Genomic DNA, 12,359 nt, shown 5'->3' with positions numbered 1-12,359 from the left:
CAGGAAAATAGCTCGATAAATAAGGGCCGTTGTGCAGCTCCTCCGTAATTCCGTATGTCCTAATTTGCCAAAAGAAAACTGGATCGTTTCATGAAATCTTAGTTTCTTTGTTAGTTTTTTGCTCTTAAATTGGTTCACGCCGGTGCAAATGAGACGAAACCAAGAATCTTGTCACGGGAAAATGGATTATTCCCGAGGTCCCCGTTGCCTGTTCCGCTGGACAAGGGTAACGCGGACTCTGGGAACGAGATTGGAGTCTATTAGGAAAGTTGATCGATCTTATGTACTTACTGATTTCACACGACTTCCCTACAGTTCCAGCTGGGCATGCGCAGGAATAGTCACCAAGTCCATCTGTGCAGGTTCCGTCGTATTGGCACGGGCTGGAAGCACAATCGTCTGGATCTTACAAAAAGAAACACAATTGAAAATATAAGGCTAAAATGGAAGGTCAAGGACGCGATTTAGCACAATTTACAATTGCAAATTAAAGAGAACTTTTAACTGTTAAATCACAAAAAGAGATTTTTTCATCTGTTAACTACGCCTCGCTATGACGTACTGAATCATGAAAGAGAGTCTTCTGGAAGTTAACCAGTCCACCGGAAATTGTTTCCGCATGATCTGCATGGTTTGAAAAAAAAACTTTTTTTATTGCAATTGGATATCCCAACCAACGCCCCTTAAGACTCCTACCTTGACCTATTATGATCACACCAACTGTCTTTGATTTGAAGGTATCTTATCTTCACATTGTATGATCACTCTTAGTATCACACACGACACATGCACACGGAGTTTCTTGTGGTTGAGACACCAGTCGCAAGAATTGATTAAAAAAGAAAAAAACCAGGCCAATCCAAGATATCAAAAGTCAATTGCAGATCTGAAATCTAGTTTATTTCTTTGGTCCTAATATTACCGCAACAACGAGACGAATGTTTATTACACAAATAGAGATTTACGTAATCTAGAAAGTCAACTATTACTAGAGTGACCAGAAACACTAGCCTGAGAACTATCAGCACCTTATTTGATCACAAACGCCAACAAGAAATCATGCTTTCGCCAACCACATTCGCATAATACTTTTTTACTTTTTAAAAAGCGCGGCGAACTTATTAGATTTCTTGACTTGTCAAAAACGGCGGCTATTTACTACGAACTTAAACGTAATCCGTTTCTATTTCTTTGAAGGCAGCCTAACGTTTTATGTTGCCAGAACCCTTTCATTGATTCATCCTTGTATACCTAAGGTACAGTCATTGTAACTAGTAACAGCATACAGCGAGGCTGAAAAGAGCACAGGCCTTAAAGAAAGACTACGCAGACAATTCGAAAAAAATGTCTTTTAACGCTCTGAAAGTTAAGATTAGTTTCAAAGTATATGTTTTTTTCTACATCCAACTAAACAAAAATATCAGTTGTGCAATAACAATGTCAAAAAAAGAAACACTAAAAATAAAAATAATAATAATAATAACGATTTTATTAGCAATACTTCCACGAGGTGGCTCTTCTCCTACTAATGCCGATACTAATGCAGATTTTTTTTTTTTATAAAAACCACAGACTTTATTCAGGGATAAACAAAAGCAACATAAACTATACTGAATGGAATTACACTAGAAACAGAAAACAAGAATATCATTTCGAATTATGCAGAAGCCTGGGTCTACCCAGGTGCGCACAAATTTCTCCCGAGGGAGGCGGTGGAAGTCTAGTTTTACCCTCCCCTTAATAGAATGGAGCGCGTATTTAATAAGCGCAGAAGCATCTTCGCGGCCGTTGTAAAAAGTGCTCTTATTGCGAAAAGTCCAGATTGAGTAAGCGACATTCTTAATAATAAAACGCGCGATAAGACTCTTTTTAGCATCACATTGAAAGGCAAAGAAGAAAATAGTAAGCACATTAATGAAGAATCGAGAGCGAGTCACAGCGGAAAGGAGGGGACAAAAGTGAGCCCAGACTCTTTTAGCACGAGGACAGTTAAGAAAACAATGATCAATTGTCTCCCTCTGGCTGCATACTGCACACTGACTAGAGCGTATATATCCCCAACGGTATAAAGCATCGCGAACTTTGGTACCCCGAAGGGTTATTAACCAAAAAAGATCATTAACGCGATTATCACACAGAGAGTCCCTCACCTTGGCCCAGTGATCGCGAAGCGAAAACCCCGGGCCGAGGAGGGGGACCATGCGCGGTGTAAAGAAGGCGGAGAAAAGGTTTTATTCAGCGCGTTATAAATAGCCTTAGTAGTAAGCGGAACGAAAGTTAGATCTAGGCGCGATAGAATCGATATACAAGAAGAATAAAAGCTAGTAGGATTAAATGAATGAGGCGAAGAATTATCTCTCAGAGGCAACCATTGAGGGAGAAAACGAGCTAGGTGCCAACCGACAAAATATTTACACAAAAAGAAACTTTTATCATCCGGATCGTTAAGAGTAGCTACAAGAGACGAAACGCGTAATGCTTCACATTTACGGGGAAAATTGGTGAGGCCGAGACCACCTTCAGGAACACTACAAAAACACGATTTACGAGAAACAGTTTCAATTTTCGAGCCCCATATAAAGGGCCAAATAAGCTGGTTGACTCTGCGAGATACCCACTCAGGAAGTAAAAGAACGCGCTAGATAATAGAATTTACTAAGACCGATTACATTAACGATAAGACATTTACCTAATAAAGAGAGAGAGCGGGATTTCCACAAATTAATAGATTTTTCAAGCTTAACTAACTTAGATGACCAGTTGTCCTGCTCGACAGGGACAACCCCGAACCATACCCCTAACACCTTCATTTTCTTAACCCATGTGAGGCCAAGCGGCTCGTCCACGCGCGATCTCCACGCGCCGAGCCACATGGCCTCAGTCTTGGAACGATTTAATTTCGCACCCGACCCTCTCTCGTAAATAGAAACTAAATTAAATAATTGTACTAAAGAAGAAACATTCTTAAGAAAAGTAGTTGTGTCGTCTGCATACTGGCGGACACGGAAATGCGCGCCGCCGGCACCCGGCAAAAGAAAGCCAGAAATAAAGGGAGAAGAGCGAATTTGAGAGGCCAAGACCTCTACACACAAAACATAAAGTAAGGGGGAGAGAGGGTCGCCTTGGCGAACACCTCTCTTTAATTCGATTTTACCAGAAAGATATCCGTTAAGAATTATACGCATATTTGCGCCAGTGTAAAGTGTGTGGACCCACTTAACGAAGCTAGGCCCAAAACCTAAATGCTCTAAAAGGCGAAATAAAAAGGAATGATTTACGCGATCGAAAGCCTTTTCCTGATCTAAACTCACAAGAATACCAGATTCATTCGTCCGCTCAATGTAATCTAGAACGTCGCGTAATAAGGTGACATTAGAGGTAATCGAGCGACCAGGAACAGAACAAGTCTGATCCGGGTCAACAAGGCTACTTAAAACACGGGATAACCGCAAGGTAATAACCTTAGACAAAATTTTATAATCGGTGTTTAAAAGTGAGATAGGCCTCCAATTTTTTAAGTCTTTAACGTCACCGCGTTTTTTAAAAATCAAGCGCGTTACACTGGTTTGCAAGGATTCAGGTAAACATTGATCTGCGAAACAGGTATTATACAAACGACACAACAAAGGAGCTAAGAGATGCCAAAATTTTAGGTAAAATTCTAAAGTAAACCCGTCAGGCCCGGGAGATTTATTTAGGGACAAACTTTTAACGGATTCGGCGAGTTCCTCAAGAGAAATAGGCCCGTCGCAGGAAGAAGATTCAGTAGGAGTGAGCTTAGTATTCAGTTGAAAAAATAAATGTTGTTGACAAGCCATGTCAACAGGTTCCTCAGAAAACAATTGAGTGTAAAACTCCACGTGCACCCGGTCAAGGTCAGCACGGGAGGTTACCTCATTACCATTTGAATCATACATGGAAATTACGCGATTTTTCTCAATTCGTTCTTGTTCTAGACGGAAAAAATATCGAGTAGGCTTTTCGCCTTCCTCGATCCAACGGGTCCTACTCCTAGTCTTGACTCCCTCTATTTCGAAGCTAAATAAAGCAAACAAGCGCGCCTCTAGGGCGGTGATCTCAGCCGAGGCTGAGGCATCACCCCGAACTAAACGCTGTTTGCATAAAATTAAACGATTAGTCAAATTAACCTTCTCGCGGTTTAATTCAGTGCGCTTATCCTTTGCAAAATTAATACACTCCTTTTTAAGAGAAAGCTTAAAAAACTCCCAGAAATTCCTAAACGAAGAAAATCGAGCAAAACAACCCGTTAGATCAGCGATACGATTAGAGATATGATCACAAAAAACAGCATCAGTCAACAAAGAGTTATTAAATTTCCAAAGGCCCGGGCCTTGAGGTGAAAAATTTGAAAGGTCAACAACAAGATCGACAAGATCGTGATCAGAAAAACAACATGGACGAATAGACGAAGAGGAAATAAATTGTACGAAACCAGGAGAGATGAGAAATTTATCTAAACGGCTAGCGATGGAGAAATCAGAATTAAACCAGGTGAATTCACGCGATCGCGGGTGTTGTTTACGCCAAACATCGACTAAATTGAAGAGGGGTTTGGGGGAAAGCATAAGTACGAGAAACTGCTGATATTTTAATGTATACATGTGTTTTACTTACTAATGGTACAGTGCCTTCCGTAAAAGCCGACTACGCATATGCAAGTGTAGTTGTTTACTTGGTCTTCACATGTTGCACCGTTGCTACATGGGTACGATGTACAGTCATCAATGTCTAAACGAGGAAAGAGATGAAGTTAAGTATCTAAGCCAATGAAGCACCTAAAAAGCCGTTTTGCAGAGATCGCTCGCCTAGGTTTGCAACTTCTTCTTATGTCAGTGTTTCAATTTAACATCAATTTCCCAATTAGTAGGCTAAGTGTAGCCAGCTAGGAGATTAACACATTAATTGAGTTGTTCATTCATTCATTCATTCATTCATTCATTCATTCTTTCACAAAAATCCTTATCTATCAACAAAAGAAATGTAAACTTTTTGAATATCAGCTAAATAGTCTCTCTTTTGTCCCAAATTTTATAATTTCTATCACCTATCACCTTTGTGCTGTTTGCAAGAAACCTGAAAATGACTTCTTTGTACTTTACATTTAACAGTGATAATAATTGCATTTCCCTTTTGTTACTTCTCTTTGGTATTTTAAGTGTTCGTTTAATTGAAATTATCGTTCAATTGAACTTTTTCGTGTTCTGTCCTTATTTGTGAATAAGCAGTCGACTCGAAAGCTCTTCCTCTTTGTTATGTAACCTTTAAGTTTCGCTCTATATTGAGTATTCTACACTCTCTGCCTAGATTGTGAATAAGTAAAAAAAAACTGGAGTTAAGTGACTAATTCAAAACAGTGTTCAAGCAGAATAAAATACTGATAAAACTCTCTTCAGGTTTCTGTGGGATGTGAGGCAGACAAAATATTGATATAATTATTTAGACTTATCCCGATCTCGATTGCGAAACCCCAGCATATAAAGTTAACTTAACCCTCGGACGTACAGGGCCGCGGGGAAGGGGAGGTAGGGCACCCGCCGCTCAAGGTTTTACTGTTTTTTTTGTGTGTGTGTGTTTTGTTTTTTGTTCCTAGACGATAAACAATCAGTGCCTGAAATTTACTGTAGCTGTTTGTTTGTCCCTCGAGCGCATTTTGAGATAAGTTTAGTAATGGTCAGTTGCTATGGTTACGAGATATGACGTCATAAGAAGCAGGTAGTCAAACTATTTTTGAGTGACAATGTATGGTTTTCCAACTTTTTTCGGGAATAAGATAACATGATGCAAAGTAATTATTTATGTGTTATTTTACACGTTAAGCGCAAAAAATTTAATAATTCTCACTGTTTTTACCTGATTTCTAATTCTTGATAAAATCCAAGATGGCGGTCAAGATGGAGACCATGTTTGGAAACGCTACAGACCTCCAGCAGCGCCACCACCCATAAAATATACCTCATGTTGTAGAGAAGATCAAAGGCTTTCCACTGAAGGTAAAATCGTTTCGAAATATTGAAATATATCAAAAGCTGAAGGGGGGTCCTTCAACCCCCCCTCCCCTCTAGCACGGTGGGGGTATGACCGCGTGTACGTTCAAGAGTTAAACTTCAGTAAAGAAGGACAAATTTTTGTATTCCTAAGAACTAGTGAACAATATGGAAATGTATCAGTTGTGTTGCTTACTTATCTCACAGTTTTTCCCCGTCAGTCCTGTTTTGCAATCACACTTATGACTATCCTCGTCATATACAGGAGTGCATATACCTCCGTTTTGGCAGGGTCTCTTCAAACAAGGGGTCTGTAAAATAAACCAAGGCCTACAGTAATATGAACACTGTTTTATTTTATTTATTTATCTCTCTTTCTTTCTTCTTTTGTATGTTGATTCTGAGTTTCATTTTGATTTACTTGAACTATTTTTTATTATCATTTTGTTGATTAAATTTAGTTTTGATATTACGCGGGCAATATATTATCACATATTGTTCATTCAAAATATTTCCCAGTTTCTGATTTGCTCAGTCCCACGGCTAGTTCTTCATTAAACGAACTGGTGCTAACCAATTGTTTAGAAAATGCGAGCAATATATACCATCGTTTCGATAGTATATTTGGAATCGAGTTGGATCGATCGATGATATGGTTCCCTGGAAACGGGGCTGCCTGAGCAAAACTGAACTAAAAAATGGCGTTCTCGGCTATCCGAAGATTTTTTCTGGACTAAAACCGAACGGAATTAATGCAAGAATACCAAAACACATTGCTGTATGGATGCTATCTACTTTTTGAGGAGTTAATCTTCAAGAAAAAAACAACATCTCTGTTTATATCCTAAAACCTTGCCGAGAAACGGGCCAAAGATCTGAAAAAAGTTACGAGGTGGTAACGTTTGTTAAGAGATAAGAAATGTTTTGAACAAATAAAAATATATATTATTGTCAGCTTTAGTATGATGTGAAGAATTGAATGCCGATCTCGTAGCCTGTTATCTACCTTTGCCCTCGGCCTTGATGGATAACATACTCCTCGATCTGCATAATTCTACATCATTCATATCCCACTCAGCCTCATTCACCATTGTCAATTACTATACCGCACTTGATATATAAATACACCCCAATAATAACAATTTTAAAAATAACAACTAAGGTCAAACTGTGAAAGGAGATGTTTTGCAAGTTACCAATCACATTTGTTTTCCAATTAAGTTCGGAAGTCTTTTAGATAAGACAAGTATTGTTTCAAGAAAACGGTGAATTAAAAACTTCTTGCGGGCGGCTAGTGTTCTCTGCGTTGGTGATGAATGCAATTAGGAAAACATATCTAAAGTGACAAATAACTGAAATAACCGTGAAAGTAAACAATAGGCCAGTTAATAAATTTTGCGGCAGGGAGCCTTAGGTATGTGAATATACGGCTTTTTTAAGTCATCCCTCTTTGTAACCCTCACTTGTTGATACTTAAAAAGGCAAATTGATTAATAATTAATTCGGTTTATCAGAAATTTGAGATAAAACAGAAACTCACCAGAACAACTCAATTTTCCAAAAAAAAAATTTCTTTGCAAAATTTTCCGTTCTGATGGCTGTTTCATCGACATCAGTTTTCTTGAATGGTTCTCTCTAAAATAATTCTCTTTCCTGAGAAATGTTTCCGGCAATCTCCCTGCCATTCGTTCTAGAACCTTTAGAACGTTTAGGAAAGTTCGGTCAAATGAAAAGAGAAAGGAAGCACTGGCTTAATTTGAACAGAATCTAATCTCAGTCCTCTCTACGGTTCCGCCTGTTTTCAGTTTGTAGTGGACTTACCAGTTTAGAGTAGTGGTGAGACAGTGCGTTTTCCCTGAGGTTTACTGAGTTGTTGTACATATCACCTAGTAGTAACTCGCACCAGAAAATCTCCTCTTCGTCTGGAGAAGTAGCCATATTCAAAGATAAACATGTTGGGAATAACTTCAAGCATTCCATGGCGCAGTCTGCAAAGTCGCTCGCGTTGAGTACCATTAGTTTTGATGTTTCAAGATAGTGCCACTTGTGTTCCACAAAGCCAGACATTCGAGCTGACGTGAAGGTATCAATATTAACCTCTATTGCTTCGCCGAGAATGCCAAAATAAAAGCAGCCATTCAGCAAAATGGCTAAACTACGCATCCCTCAATTTCGGAAGAGCCAATTGCATCTACAGTACGAATCTTGACTTTCCAGACTTGAATTTTCCCGTTCAATTATATCTGCGAGCTAACTCAATTAAATTGTTATCTGACTTCATAATTCACTTCTCTTATGGAGTTCATTAATTATATTTATTATTCATTCAAAATATTTCCCCGATTCTGATTGGCTAAAACCACACGCATAATTCACCGTAACCAGCTACTGATGACCAAATTTGGAAGAATTTTGCGTTTAATGAACCGATGGCGTCAAAAATGCAGCTTTCTTGCCTTCAACCGAGAGGACCTGGGGACGAGGCTGAGTTGTTTTGGTTGTGAAAACAAAAATGGCGGACATTTCTCTCGTTTCAAGAATAAGAACTAGGCTAAATAATGGCTAAAAATATGGCAAGAACAGCAAGAAGACAACTCTAAGGGCGACATCTGCTATTTAGAGAATATTTGCGGAGCTGAACAACCCTAAACGTGCACTATGAGTTTATCGAAGATGATCTTGACATCGATGGTAAGCATGTTTTAGCTATGTTTTTAAACAAGGAATTATTTTAAATGAATAATAAAACAATTATTGAATTCGGCTTTCGTATCATATGAAAAATTATGGAGATCTCGGAAGGTGTTATCCGCCTCAGTCGCCTCGGCCTGCCGCCTCGACGGATAACGCCCTTCTCGATCTCCATAATTCTTCATAAGATACTCAGCCGCTTTCATTAATTGTTAAATAGTATTACACTGAATATGAGGTTATTTTTAGAACACTTTTCATGAGACGAACCAAACTTAGTGTCAGTCAAGTTCATGAAAGGTTCGACGTCTGGCTTAGTTAAGTTCGTCTGAATGAATTTGGATCGTCCAACACGTTTTATCCGCCTGCTCAAGAAGATTAAAACGTATGAATATCATCTCGATCCGGGATAAACGTCGATCTTCACGTGCGAAATTAAAAATTTGTATAATAATGTTTAGGAAATACACACTCGGAGATCTTGGTGTTTTAAGCAATCTGTTTGGTTCGCTATCTAGGGCTATTCAACAACATTCACCTCCTAGCGAGTCGATAATGCGTGAGCTCGCTGTCTTTCCAAATTTTTTAGAGATTGATCTTTCGAAATTCAACAAAATACTAAGGTTGATGTTTTTAAGGTGAGAAAAGACTTCGAAGGATTCAAAACAGCGTTGTCTCATTTACTTTAACTGATGTTTTTGCTCGATGAATGTTAACAACTTCTGTACGGTTTGTTGGAGTAGGAAAGGGCCGTAATTTTGTGAACTCAGCGCTACCTAACAAGAAAAAATTTATAAGTAGGTTAAGTATGATCGTTTGGGTGAAAGTAGTCCTGAATAGGACTGTTGTTGTTGACAGTGACTGACGTTTCGACAGCCTGGGCGGTAGTCATCTTCAGAGTCAAATTGAGTTCAACTTCTATCCGACGTCAGTTGATGTTATTAAACTCTAGGTAGTGACCTGATTGGTCATTAAATCGCGATGTTATCGTTCGTCTGTCAGTTAAGCCGTGACGTTATTGGCTATGAAGACTCGTGATGTCATTGGTGCGTTTAAATCTGTCTATTGTCTCAGTTGAACAGTCGTTTGTTGCTAGTCAAATTGTCAGTTGTCCAGTCGTTCTCTCGTATTGAGTTTTGCTTGATTCCGCTCAATAAGTCGTTTGTACATAGCCGGTAACTGCTGATTACGATTCAGCGGCACTTGTTACGAGTTAGTAAACCAGCTTTCTAAAGTGTCTTTGATACTGATAGTAGTCTGTAGAATTCGTAATACATGTCGCAGCGTCCCAGTCGATTTGATGTTTCATCTGTAAATGGTGCTCTGATTGTTGACGTCACCATTTCTCGTCGCTGGTTTGCGTTCGGTCAGTCGCGTGCTAAGGTTTCTGTGCCGTTGCCGCCCATCATGTACGGTACTGCTTTTCATATTGGCAGGAAAAACTACCCAGTATGTGTACATTATACTGGATAGCTTTTCCTGCCAATATGAAAAGCAGTACAGTACAAGATGGAAAGCAACGGCAAAGAACTGAAACAAGTCGTTCACAAAGAAATAAACATCGAAAATCGGTTGGCCGAGAGGGTTTGGTGCCTAAATCTCAGTCCTTACTTGTGAATGTTTACTTTCGACTGGGTTCAGCGCAGACTTCAACTCCTCGATCCTGATCGTTTACTCCTGCTAAGGTCTAAATTCCTGCTCACACTGGGCCAAAAGTGGCAGAAACTTATCCGATATGTGACGATTCACTATATAACATCGGCGAGCCGTTACAGAAATCGCGCCGAAAATACCACTCTTATGTGTAAACAGAAGCCCTTCCCATCTGTATTGTTTTTGTGTCGGCCCAAGAGCTATGCGGTCTATAGTGTGATCATAGCCTCATTCTCACCCTACAATTGGTGTCAAAACATAGGAGGGGAACTCCGATAAAACGAAAGTTCCTTATCGAACATATTTTGTTAGTTCCTTGGCCCTTCCTTAGACAAAGGTTCCACTGCACAAAAACATTTATTTAGTATATAGATTTAGCCGAGGTTTCCGTATATATACTGATAACAGAAGCAATTAACTTTACGCCAATACTCACCCTTAGGAGCACTTCATTTATCTTTTGAGGGAGGGGTTGGGTCAAGATTTAAGGGAAAATATTCTTCAAACAGACTAAACTTAAATAACTCTTAAATGCACTGGGAGATATAGAGTTATTTTTAAAGCAAAAATTATTGCAGTGGATCAAGTTGGATCAAAGTAGTAGGCCTTGGAAAGAACTCTTGTCCAAAGTACGTAACCAAACCCCTTACCTCCCCTCCCTCCCACAACACACAAACACACACAGATCCCTTTGCGAAGTTCTTGGTCAGCCGCCTCACTCCTCCGCAGAGGCCTCTTTGTGTTGTGGGGAGGCTGGGAGAAAGAAAAAGAGAGCGCGCGAGGCACGATGGGAAGGGGGAAGGCCGTTTCCCTCTTCCCATCGTCCCCCGCGCGCTTTCTATTTTTTTCGATTATTGCTATTTTGATGGGGATACCTAGCGGGAGTCTCTGCGGAGGAGAGAGGTCAGCCGCTATATTATTTTCAAGCTCTACTAGTTGTAGCTTTCGCTGAGTGCCAACGAAAGAAAAAGAATTTGCCTACATCACCGGTTTTAGTTCCAATGTTTATAAAACCATTTAATTTCAGCTGCTGAGGCGAGAATTTCCACTACAAGTACTCCTCGTTCCTACATTTCTGCCATGCTCTTGGCCTCAAAATCGCTCTTATTCTTCTGCTTAGACATTTTTGAACCTTAAACTTGTGGAGTTCCAAACAGCGAAAGGGAAATAATATTTATAGGTTAGCGAGAACTTGAAATAGCGAGTTGTAGTTCCGGTACAAGTACAGTAGAGTGCCAATCAATCAGTCAATCAATAAACTTTATTTACCTTCGAATTTACAGTGTAGCACTCAAGCGCTAATATCTTCGAGCCAACTACATTAATAAATAATTATAATAAAAAGTTAATCCTATATAACAAATAAAATAACTAACTACCTAGACAACTAGCTTACAAATTATCATGATGTAGAAAGGTTTGCAGTTCTTTCCCTTTTAAGTAAATTATTGTTCCCAGTAGATATCAGTCGTCGAAAAGAAGAAAAAAGAAGAAATATCAGAATAGTGCGGTGATGGTCAGGAAGAGAATTCCACCATGTTGCTGCCAAGTAACTAAAGGAATTGATACCATAAGAAGTGGTCAATGGTTTAGGCAAACAGAGCATAAAATTATTATTTCCTCTTAAAAAATAGATGCTAGAGCGTAAGCGAACAATGTCCGAACTTTGAAGGTTTTTTTACAACTGAAAGGTCATCAAAAGTCACGTGAAACTACACCTGAAATCTAACGCTACTAAAATCCCCAGGGAATCTACACCTTACATTACACTTTTCACAGCACGATCGAGAATTTTTCTGCCTTCTGCAATACTTCGCGTGGCATTAAGCTGGCCGCCTCGCAAGCCGACCGTCTTCGCTCGGCTTGCTCGTTGGCAATTAGGCCACATTCATTACGTACATGTGTATACAGCTAGAGGGGAGACAATATCTTATAAATGAGCATTCTTTTTCATATCTCCACCGCCATAACATTAAAACCTAATAGACGAATAAGTTTTAGTAAAAGGCC

The sequence above is a fragment of the Porites lutea genome, chromosome 2 (assembly GCF_958299795.1).
Source record: "Porites lutea chromosome 2, jaPorLute2.1, whole genome shotgun sequence".
Lineage (NCBI taxonomy): Eukaryota > Metazoa > Cnidaria > Anthozoa > Scleractinia > Poritidae > Porites > Porites lutea.
Note: the sequence above shows the minus strand (reverse complement) of the source record.